This window comes from Suricata suricatta, chromosome 2, assembly GCF_006229205.1.
Source record: "Suricata suricatta isolate VVHF042 chromosome 2, meerkat_22Aug2017_6uvM2_HiC, whole genome shotgun sequence".
Taxonomy (NCBI): domain Eukaryota; kingdom Metazoa; phylum Chordata; class Mammalia; order Carnivora; family Herpestidae; genus Suricata; species Suricata suricatta.
This window is the reverse complement of record NC_043701.1, coordinates 24055609-24067832: the sequence shown is the minus strand read 5'-3', so window position 1 is coordinate 24067832 and position 12224 is coordinate 24055609.

Genomic DNA, 12224 nt, shown 5'->3' with positions numbered 1-12224 from the left:
AAACCCTAAGACTCCATCAAAAAACTACTAGCACTGATAAATAAATTCAGTAAAGTCTCAGGATACAAAACCAATGTATAGAAATCCATTGCATTTCTATATACTAATAATAAAGTGGAAGAAAGAGAAATTAATAACAGTCCCATTTACAATTGAACCAAAAATAAAATACCTAGGAATAAATCTAACAAAGGAGGTAAAAGACATGTACTCTGAAAACTATAAAACATTGGTGAAAGAAACTGAAGACAACACAAACAAATGGAAAGATATTCTGGCCTGATGGATTATAAGAACAAATATTGTTAAATGTCCATACTACACAAAGCAATCTACAGATCAGACTTAATGCAATCTCTATCAGCATTTTTAATGCAATACTAATAGCATTTTTCACAGAACTAAAACAAACAATCCTAGCATTTGCATGGAACCACAAAAGATCCCAAATAGCCAAAATAATCTTGAAAAAGAATAAAACTGGAGCTGTCATAATCCCAGATTTCAAGATATACTACAAAGATGTAACAATCAAAATAGTATGGTACTGGAATAAAAATAGAAATGTAGATCAACAGAACAGAATAGAGATCCCAAAAATAAACTCATGATTATATGATCAATTAATCTTTGACAAAGCAGGAAAGAATATCCAGTGGGAAAAAGACAGTGTCTGTAAAAAATACTGTTGAGTAAACTGGAAAGCAACATACAAAAGAATGAAACTGGACCAGTTTCTTATGCCATACACAAAAATAAAGTAGATTAAAGACCTAAATATGAGATCTGAAACCATCAAAATACCAGAAGAGACAGTAATGTATCTGACATCAACTATACCAATATTTTTCCAGACATGTCTCCCAAGGCAAGGAAACAAAAGCAAAAATAAACTATTTATAAAAAGCTTCTGCAAGCAAAGGAAACAATCAACAAAACTAAAATACAACCTATGAATGAGAAAGGATATTTGTAAATGACATATCCAATAAAGATTTAGTATCCAAAATATGTAAAGAACTTATATAACTCAGCACCAAAACCCAAAAACAAATAATCCAATTAAAAAATGGGCAGAAGATTTAAAAAAACAATTAAAAGGGACACCTGGGTGACTCAGTCCATCACGTGTCCAACTTTGACTCAAATCATGATCTTGTGGTTCACAAGTTAGAGCCCCAGGTTGGGCTTTATGCTGACAGCTCAGAACCTAGAGCCTGCTTCGGATTCTGTGTCTCCCTCTCTCTTTGCTCCTCGCCAGCTCACACTCTGTCTCCCCCTGTCTCTCAAAAATAAATAAATATTTTTTTTAAAGTGGGCAGAAGATATGAACAGACATTTCTCCAATGACATGTAGATGGCCAATAGACACATGAAAAAATACTCAACATCACTTATCATCAGGGAAATGCAAATCCAACACACAATGAGATATCATGGAGAAAAAGGAACTCTCGTGCACTATTGATGGGAATGCAAACTGCTACAGTCACTATGGAAAACAGTATGGAGGCTCCTCAAAAAGTTGAAACTAGAATTACCACATGATCCAGTAATTCCACTACTGGGTGTTTACCCAAAGAATAAGAAAATACTAATTTGAAAAGATTCATATACCCCTATATTTATTGCAGCATTATTTACAGGAGCGAAGTTATAGAAACAGCCCAAGTGCCCATCAATAAATGAATGGATAAAGAAGATGTAGTGCATATATAATGGATGTGGCATATGTATATTATATATATTATAAATAATGGAATATTACTCACTCATAAAAAGAATGAAATCTTGCCATCTGCAAGAATATGGATGAATCTAGAGAGTATAATGCTAAGTGAAATAAGTCAGAGAAAAACAAAAATCATGTGATTTCACTCATATGGAATTTAAGAAACAAAGCAAACAAGCAGAGGGGAAAAGAAAAAGGCAAACCAAGAAACAGACCCTTATCTATAGAGAACAAAGTGATGGGTTACCAGAGGGGATGTGGGTGGGGGGATGGGTGAAGCAGGTGAAGGGGATTAAAAGTGTACTTATTATGGTGAGCACTAAGTAATGTGTAGAAGTGTTGAATCATTATATTGTACGCCTGAAAGCTGTATGTTAACTATACATATATATATATATATATATAAATTTCTTTCTTTTTCATTTATTTATTTTAATTAATTTTTTAATGACTGAAATTCTATCATTTTGTTCATTACATTGTTTCAAGTGGAGTCTCTTTTTATCTCTTGGGTGCTAAAATAATCTTATCATCTCTATCTCAATCTACTCTTAAGAAAAGATTGAAAACCCTTACAATAAAATTGAAATGACTACCAGCGGTTTAAAAAGGTACATTTCTCAGAGGAGGATTTGCATATTAGCAAAGTTGTTTGAAGATATATACCCAACACCCATCCTGTTTCCAGGGCAAATTAGACCCTCTTTTTGTTGAATTGATATATAGCTCAGTAGGAAAAATATTTTCAAATCAAACTCTGTCTTCATTAAAGCATTACTTTCAGAGTGCTAATTTTCTATTGATAAAAAAAAGTTCATGTAGGAGAGCGCTAGAGTTGGGGGTTGATCATGTAGCCATTTGGAAAAAAGTTTGATTTAAATATTGTTGGTTTAGTCTTGGCAAACAAAATAACTCTTGTGAAATAATTTTAGTGGATGGCTTGTCTCACCAACTAGTTTATAAACTTAAATTCAGAGAAGACATAGGTAGGATATATTTTAGGACTTAATTCTCCTCAGCTCCTAATGCATACCTTATATATAACTGCAGTTTAGCAGATGCTTGCTGAATAAATATAAGAACTGATGAATAAAAATGAGATAGAAAAACAGATGAATGGAAGGATGAGTGGATGGATAGGTGAAGGGATGAATGAAAGAAAACGGTATCAGTGGACTAGAAGGGGAGGCACAGATAAAGGCCACAATTCACTGTCACCCAATACAAAACTTACACTGAGTTCCAGTTAGAAGGAAATTTATATATTGGTGACAGAAACGAGAGAAGAAAAGGAGGAAGAAAGTATCAGTGCAAGAAGCAGCATGGGCAGTAAGAGAGCAGTAATGGTAAGAAACTTTTGGCATATCAGGTGTCAGAAATTTATCTGAAATGTGAAAATAGGCAAAAAGAAATTATTAGGAACTCTTTCAGTAAAGTGCTAGGGTTGGCTGTTTATTATCTAGGTCAATTTACAACACTGCGGATGTAGAGATTAACTTATAGATATTTGATAAAATAGATAACTAGAGAGGTTATGCTTTATGGCTCTGTTGGATATTAATAGTTTTGTATATAACCCCTTAATCTTATCTTGGTATGGCCTGTAAATGCCTAGCTACTCAAATGTTCTTTGAACCAGTTTGAACTGGTTCCTTCATTAATGAATTAAATAAAAATCTTTGGTAAATGGTGATTTTATCTTTCCTGAGAGTCATGATTTTCTCTTTACATAAGTATCAAAGATCTTCATGACACATCATTAGGGAAATATTAGTGATTTAGGGACTAAAATCCCCACAGTTCTGCCTGGTTCCCAGGCTCTACAATACAACCAGCCACTTTGATGTCTGGCTTCTCATCTGTGAGAGTCATTTTTTTCATCCTGTGCTACCAAAGAAGTGGGAAGTAATATAATTCATACACTTCTTTTTAATGGCCAAAGTAAATATTTTTTCATTCATTCAACAATATTTATTAAGTACCTATAATTATATATTCTCTATACTAGGAAATATAAGAAAATACACTATTTTGAACAATTTAGTTGTTTTCAGTTGTTTTCAAATTCTAGGGACATGAAAAGCCTTTGTACAGCTTTTTACCATTTTTAAAAAATATAATGGTTGTCTTTCTGTTTGAAGGAAACTAAACCTGGAAATTCTATACTTATACTGAAAATATGACTTCAAAAGGGCCAATGCTTTTCTAAGATCAAAGAGGGAAATAATTTCCAAGTCCAAGCCAATTACTAATATTTGAAAATTTCAAGAAAATGGACAATAAAAACTTTTGATAATTCTTAGACAAATCTCTGTAGCAATAGTAGATTGACATCTACACAAAGCATATATTGCTTCCTAATCCCTCTAATAATTACAATGGACTGGTATTCTGAGATAACCCATTCAGACTTGGTTATATTGGTTAAAATGCTGTGTAAACAAGATTGGGATGGAAGATTCTCTTCCTAGGTTAGCTACTTAGTTGTACTCAATTCCACAGCTGAAAACTGGTCCTACATCTTCAGTTAGACATAGGAGTATGGGGAACTGTGAATTAAGAGTTCATAACTAAGAATCAGAGGACTGGGTTTCAGTCTAGAATCTACCACTCATTAGCTAGATATCCTCAAGTGTCCACTCTGATTCTCAGGATCATGTCAAGATAAGGTCCCTTATGAGGTCATGTGCTGTCATTATTACTATGAATCATTTAGAAAGTTTGCTGATAAAATTATAGGTCAGAAAGTAAATCATCACCAAAATATAGCAGTAAATAAATTGTTGGATGTTGTTAAGAAATAGTGTTGTAATAAAAATTTAGAGTAACTGATAAAGGGAGTCATCAAAATAAATACATGTAACCAACTCAGAAGAAAGAGGAGAGTGCCCTAAATATAGTTAGGACTTACTTAGACCAAAAATTCCTAACCTAGAGAAAGCTAACACAGCAATTAAATAGTAACCTAAATCAAATGTCATTTCAGCAACACCCTATTTCCTGCCTCTAACTCTGTGCTCAGTATGATGACATGCTACTCATTCAACAAGCTAGAGGTGATGGTCCTTCCACTGCAATTTGGTGAATGCAGATTCCTATTTGTTAATAAAATATCCTATGAATCTAGTTTGATTTAATCACCCCAACACCACTTAAACTTCATAAAGTGACAAATTAAATCATGACTAAAATGAAGATCTCACTCTGGGCTAGAGTAATATAATTCCAAAACTGAAACCCATGTGGTTCTACCTGAAAAAAGCAGCCAACGGTACCCTTACCTGCAATGAGAGTGCATGTGTGAGGGCCTTGACCAGAACTTCACTGCAAATAGAATATTATTATCAAACTTCCTTTTAATCATGTCTTCATTGAAGCACATCTCTCAGCTCCATGGTGACAACAAAGAGATTTCAAGAAAAAGGAAGAATTTTCTATACAGTGAAAGGCACGGATTCAATACTCCTCCCCCTCTAGAGCCTTCATAAGTTGTAGAACTTGGGAGAGCAGCCTAGGGATGTGGATGCTTAAGACATTAACATTTCAACTTAGCTACAGTAGTGAAAATAATTGTTATATTTCATTTCTAGAGAGCTCTTCAAGAGAAGTTGCAGAGCACTTATATTTCAAGTCAACAAATATTTTCAGAAGGCATGTTACACACAAGAACTATACGTTTCAATCACCACCCCTGTCAGTAGGTTCCAATCACTAACCAGCCAAATGGCAAAGCCTCCTTAAGGGAGCAGTCAGGCCAATTTGAATGTCTTAATATGACAGACTCCTCCATTTTTTTAAAGAAAGAGATTAAAATTGAAATACTGAATACTTTAAGGACTTGCTAAATCTCTAAGTTACTTTTCTTTTTCTCACTTACATGCCTTAGAGATAGATTTCTGGCTGGGCTACCTGCTTCCAAACCACAGAAGAGCTTGATGAGAATGCAGATTTCTAGGTCTATAGATTTACTAAACCAGTGCTTCCAGAATGGAGCGTAGGAACCTGTATTTTAATATACTCCCCAGGACATTTCTAACACATGTTGGGTGAATGGGACCCTAAAAATAAAATCCAGTTTGAACACCATATTGCTAACTTCAGATCCTTTTTGACTACATCTACTTAATCTCCCTCCCTTCTTCTCTAGGTTAGTTTATTTATATGCAAATTCAAGGATGTTGTAATGCAGGTTTCTGGAATCATCCCCTCTCTCTGTTCCTCAATCACATGGTCACCCAAGACTTCAAAACTACAAAAAAGCTCATGTTCAAACCTAGAATCACAAAAACCACTAATTTTTCTCAGTTGGTGCAGAATTGCCTCTGTCATGTCATGACAAACCATAACTCAGTCTGTTTTTATCAAGCATAATTCCATGACAAAGGATGTGATGCTGGTGCTGAAGAACACACAGTGGCTTTGGTGGCAGGCAGACCTGTCATGCTCCTGTCACTGGCTCTTGGTAACTCCTTTTATTTTGGATACATATTTAATCTGTCTGAGCTCTAGCTTTCTCATCTAGAAAATAGTACTTGGGATTGTTTCTGTGATGTGGATATTCAATTAATTTAATCATACACTCAACAAATATTTACTGAGCAACACCTGTGCACCTGGCAGTCCTTCTAGGCCCTTGAGATCCATCCGTCAGAAAAACAAAAGATCCCTGTCCTCATGGGGCTTGCAATCTTAGAAAAAGAAGCTGTGAGGTTCATCCAGAAAAAAAAGAAAAGAAAAAGGATCTAAGTGGTAAACAATAAATAAAATAAATAAGTGCATTATACGTTAGGGTAAAAGTGTCAAATATAACATTTTAAAAAGGGAGGATAAATGGGATCAGGATAGCAGGGGTGGGGAAATGGGTCAAGGTAGGCTTCTTTGAGAAAGAAGGAGGGAGTGAGCAAGGGAAGAACATTTCAAACAGGGAACAACTAGAGCAGAGGCTATAAGATGGGTAAATGAAGATAGGATGCCTTGTAAGCTGCCTTGAGAACTTTGGCTTCTACTCTGGGTGAAATGGAGAGTAATTGAAGGATTTTGAACAGAGGAGTGACACGAGCATCATGATTCCTTACCTATCATTAGAAACAATGTGCTTCAATTATACATTCTACGATATTGCCTTAAGTCCAAAAAAATGTTAATAGATGAATCATTTTCAAGAGGAATAGATTCTGCTTGAGCTTATAGTGATTATTCTTTACAACAGAGCTTTAAAACAGGACAAAATTTGCCAAAGGGCTCTACTACATTTGCATAACCATCTCTCAATATGACCTCTCTGTAGGTCACTGTGTGTGTGTGCATGTGTGTGTATGTGTGTGTGTGAATGGGTGTGTGCACACAGACTCCCGAGCTAATACCTGAATGCTACCACCAGCCCTAAGTGGATCATAGGCCAAGTCCCATCCTACTGATATTTAGGTGCAAAACTGTGTTTCTATATGTGGACCAGGGTCTGAAGAAAAAGCAGTAGCCCTAGACCTCCATTCACAGGCCATTATACCCATGCAAGAAATGGAAATTTAGCTCTAGAAACACATACATAGGCCACTTGACATTCTAGTGAAAGATTTTATAAATTATGCATTTTCTCAAATCTGCATAGTTAAGTGAGAAATGATACGTTAGATATGAGCATGAAGGAAATGGGTAGACATTTAGGAGGAACCACATAATCTTCAATGGGTTCCGGAACAGCTAGCAAGGGCACAAGGGAATCTGTCACATTTTATTTTTCCACAAAAACTCTCTCACTGGGTACCATGTATTTCAAAAAACTTTACTACTAGAACTTTGTGGTACATTTTAGAGATCCTAGTAGCAAGGATGTTAACTTCCCATATTTTACTTCATTCCTGATATTTTTATTGAAAGTTAATTTTTCTTTATAGGCCATTGTACTTGCTAATATTGCCTGAATAAAGTGTAATGGTGCAATAAGGTAAAATTTCTTCCATGCAATAGACAATTGCCAGGCTATTGAATGGAGACCCTTTGTTTGCTGTGCCATTATACTTGTGTGATGTTGATGGATCCTTTAACTATTAAACCTTCATATCCAAAAAAGACAAAAACTGCACTATATTAACACGTTTACATAATAAGAGATAAGTGCAATAAAGTGTTATCCTGTGTTAATTCCTTTTTTATTTTATTCATCTGGAAAATTGAACTAAGCTGGGTCAAATCTTCTGATTGAACATACAAGCTAATAAGCTTCCTTCTTCATCTCCCTTCTAATTGCTATATAATCTAAATGCTGGTACTCACTATTGTTAAATTATTTTTCTAAGAGTGTTTACAGCAATATTCAAATTGAGTGGAAATCATTTGAGATGGAAAATATGGAAGTTTAAATGTATTCCTTTGCCAAAATAGCCAATTGAGCATCAACTCTGAGGCCAACCTGCCCAAGTTTGAAACCCAACAATGTGCCCCCCAGCTGTGTGGATCAAGGGCAAATTGTTTAACCTCTCTATGACTTAGTCTCACTGTCAGTGAAATGGAACTAGCAATAAGGATGTTAAGAAGATAAATTTATTAATATAAAGTGATTAGAGCAGTGCCTGACCTGTGATAAGTTGTGAAATAAACAGAAAAAAATGTCAAAAATCAAATAGCCCTCTTTATGACCTACTCTAAAAAAGAAGAATTGATGATTGGGGGAGACAATAAAATCACTACTTCAAGCATTATTTTACAAGCTACTTTCATAGTCCACCTGGTCACGTTAAATCATCCTGTTTGTGGGGACCTGCCTTCCCCATGCAAAGGGAGTATCCATACAGGTGATTCCAAGCACAAGGCCAAACTCTCATTTCTTCTTTCCTTTTTGAAGTGCTCTCTGATTACTGGGAAAGAAACCTCAGGCTTGCCTCTTGAGAAGAGACTTAATATGCTCCTCCAAGTGTTATCTGTGGTATTTGTGGAGGATATGGAGGGGCAAACTCTGGAGGTATGAAAAATAGAATCCAGAAGTGGTTTTATAGTCCCACAGGTCTCTAATACCATGGTGAAATGCTGATCCTACCATTCCCAATGGGTTTGACCTGGACCAGAGTCAGTGTGTGTGTGTGTGTGTGTGTGTGTGTGTGTGTGTGTGTGTAGTGACTATAAATATACACACAGTAACCACAAACTCAAAAATGGATGAATTCCATTCCCTCCTTGGAGTTCTGTACTCACTCCCTCTTCCTGGCACAATCTGGTCCAGCTTTCATACTACCTCTTAAGAAGAGTCTTCTGTGATTAATCTAGTGCCTGGAAAATTGGCTGGCCAAGATAGACACCAAGGGGCACCTGGGTGGCTCAGTTGATTAGGTGTCCCACTCTTGATTTCAGTTCAGGTCATGATCTCAGGGTGATGAAATAGAGCCCCACATTGGGTTCCATGCTGAGCATGGAGCCTGCTTAAGATTCTCTGTCACTCTCTCTCTCTCTCTCTCTCTCTCTGCCCCTCCCCTGTTCTTATTGTCCTTCTTACTCTTAAAAAAAAAAAAAAGACCTAAAATGTAGTGACACATAAATGAATGCCTGAATCTTTTCACAAAGCCAAATTACAGTATTTATCATCTTTTCTTGAGAAGAGGAAATAATTGACATACCCACAAGTTTCAAATTTTAAGTAATACAAAAGCATTTACAGTGAAAAAAAAAATCGTCTTTATCTTTATCCCCCATCCATCCCATTCTCCTCCCATAAGTAGCTGATGTTCCCAGTTCCTTGTGAATCCTCAGAGATATTTTGCATTTGCCAACCAATATGTATATAATCTGCCATCACTCCCCCCCCCATTTATAACCATTTTAGACACTCTTCTGTTCTCATCCTCTCTTCCCAGAGCTCTTGTAACTGCTTTGTGTCTCGCCTATTTTTAAAAACTAGTATAGTTGAACTTACAGAGCTATCAAATCAAAGAATAATTATTGGAGTTTTTTTTAATTGAGAGCTCCTCTAGTATTTTTTTACACTTATTTATTTTTGAGAGACAGAGAGAGCAGAGCACAAGTGGGGGAGGGGAAGAGAGAGAGGGAAACAGAATCTGAAGCAGTTCTAGGATCCAAGCCATCAGCACAAAGCCCGATACAGGGCTCGAATTCACGAACGTGAGATTATGACCTGAACCAAGCCGGACGTCCAACCAGCTTAGCCACCCAGGCACCCCTCTCTAGTATTTAAAAATATATAATTTTGTTTATAAAAAATTTTTTACCTCTCATTTCAGAAAACTATTTGTTGTTTAAGGCAAATAAAAGCAAAATCTGTAGATAAGTTCATTAGCAGATAATCTTTCTATGGTCTGAAATATATTAAGGAGAGGCTCAGAAAAACACCAAGTAGAGATGTATTTTTATATTTATCATCAATACAAAAGTGATTTTTTAAATTTTTTTATGTTTATTTATTTTTGAAGGAGAGAAAGACAGAGCATTCGTGGGGGAGGGGTTGAGAGAGAGGGAGACACAGAATCCTTAGCAGGCTTTAGCCTCTGAGCTGTCAGCACAGAGCCCAGCATGAGGCTCGAACTCATGAAGAGCCATGAGATCACGACCTGAGCTGAAGTTGGACACTTAACCAACTAAGCCATCCAGGCACCCCAGTGCAAAAGTGATTTTTAAGCAGAGAGGGCTTCTTGGAACCAGTTAGCCACTTTTGATTGTTTCTTGAAATTACTAACATGGATTAAAAACCTCCATGTTGTGTGATTGAGATCTATTTATGCTTTTCGGGCCTCTAAGACCAATAGTCCTTTAATTCTGCCCACTCAACTGCATGAAGCCATGACTTACTCTTTCCTCCTTTCCAGGCCACTTTCTTTCACCTGTCCTATTCTCTTCCCAGGGTAGTGGACCAATCCCTACCCAGTACAGCTTTCTCTACCTGTTTCTTTTATCTCCATTTTCAGATTTTCAGTTCTTGCAAAACTTTCTAAATTAACTGACTTAAAGTCAATACTTTCTCACCATGAAGCCTATTATGGAAATGAATACAACTGAAGAGTGATGAATTAAAGATAATTTTGCTTTTTATACCATTTGCCATATTTGACTCACAAATTTCACATTTAAACAAAAGAAGTTAGGGCTGAAATAGAAAACTATTACATTAGGAAAAAAGAAAAATACTTAATAGAAATTACATTAATTATCAAGGGCAGGTATAGCTCTTAAAAGGAAAATAGGTAACTTTTGACACAAGTTTTCAAACAAGAGACTTATGACAATATTATGTGTTAAATATGAAATCTATATATATATAGGCATAGACAACTAGTAAATTGCCTTGGAAAACTTGGGCTTTTTCCCAACTTGTGGCAACCAAAATTGAACACTAAAAGGTGTTCTGAGACCCAATTTTGATGTATAGAAGGGAATTTCCCACACACACATCTCAACACCAGCAGGATGTCCTACAGTTGAACTCAATTATGACACTATCTACCCAGAGATAGGGGCCAATTCCACAGGTTAAAGGCTCAGTCCTAACCACTGCCACTTCCCACTCCCTTCAGAAGCCAGTTGAAAATCCAGGTTGTTACCTGTGCTTGTGACTGACCAGCTGTAAAATCAGAGGTTCTTATAACGCTATCCTTGGGTTCAATTAATTTGCTAGAATAGCTCACAAAACTCAAAGAAACATTTTACTTAAAAATCAGTGGTTTATTATAAACAGACATAAGTCAGGAACACCCAGATGGAAGAAGGTATGGGCACGGTATGGGGCAAGGGCACAAAACTTCCATGCTCTCTCCAAGTGTGCTACTCTCCTCTAATTCCCATGTTTTCACCAGCCAGGAAGCTCTCACACCCCATCTTTTTGGGGTTTTATGAAGGCTTCATTATATAGTCAGAAGTGATGAAATCATTGGCCATTGGCCATGGAACTAAATCTCCAGCCCTTCTCCCCTCCCGGGAGGTCTGGGGGTAGGACTCAAAGTTCTAATCCTCTAATAACAGGGTTGGTTCCACAGGCCACCAGCTTTCATCATAGGTGGGGTTCCCAAGGTCACCTAATTAACCTAAAAAAAGACATCTTTATGGCTGTCATCACTTAAAAACTTCCAACCATTTTAGATACTCTGCACTAGATGGAGATGAAGACCAAATACATATTTCTTACACAGTATCACAAACAGTAACTTCTGTACCTTGTCTCCTGTTTGCATGTAGGTTATATTTCAGAAAAACTGGATAGAGAAATCAGAAAGTGACTGTAGAGTTTTTAAATTTATTAAATACTATATTTTTATATTACAGACACTATACATATGTCATCTATATATGTATATATATTTGCATAATAGAAGCTATGAAAGTCAGACCAATACTTGACAACATTTACTTGGCTGGAAGAAATATGAAGAATATACAGTACACTGATTCTCAAATGGAGGTTCACCCCTAGGTGGGTATGGGAATCTCAAAAGAAAGGAATACAAAGACTGTCATTTTTTTAATCAGCCATGCATGGGCAAGGATTTTAAGGGTT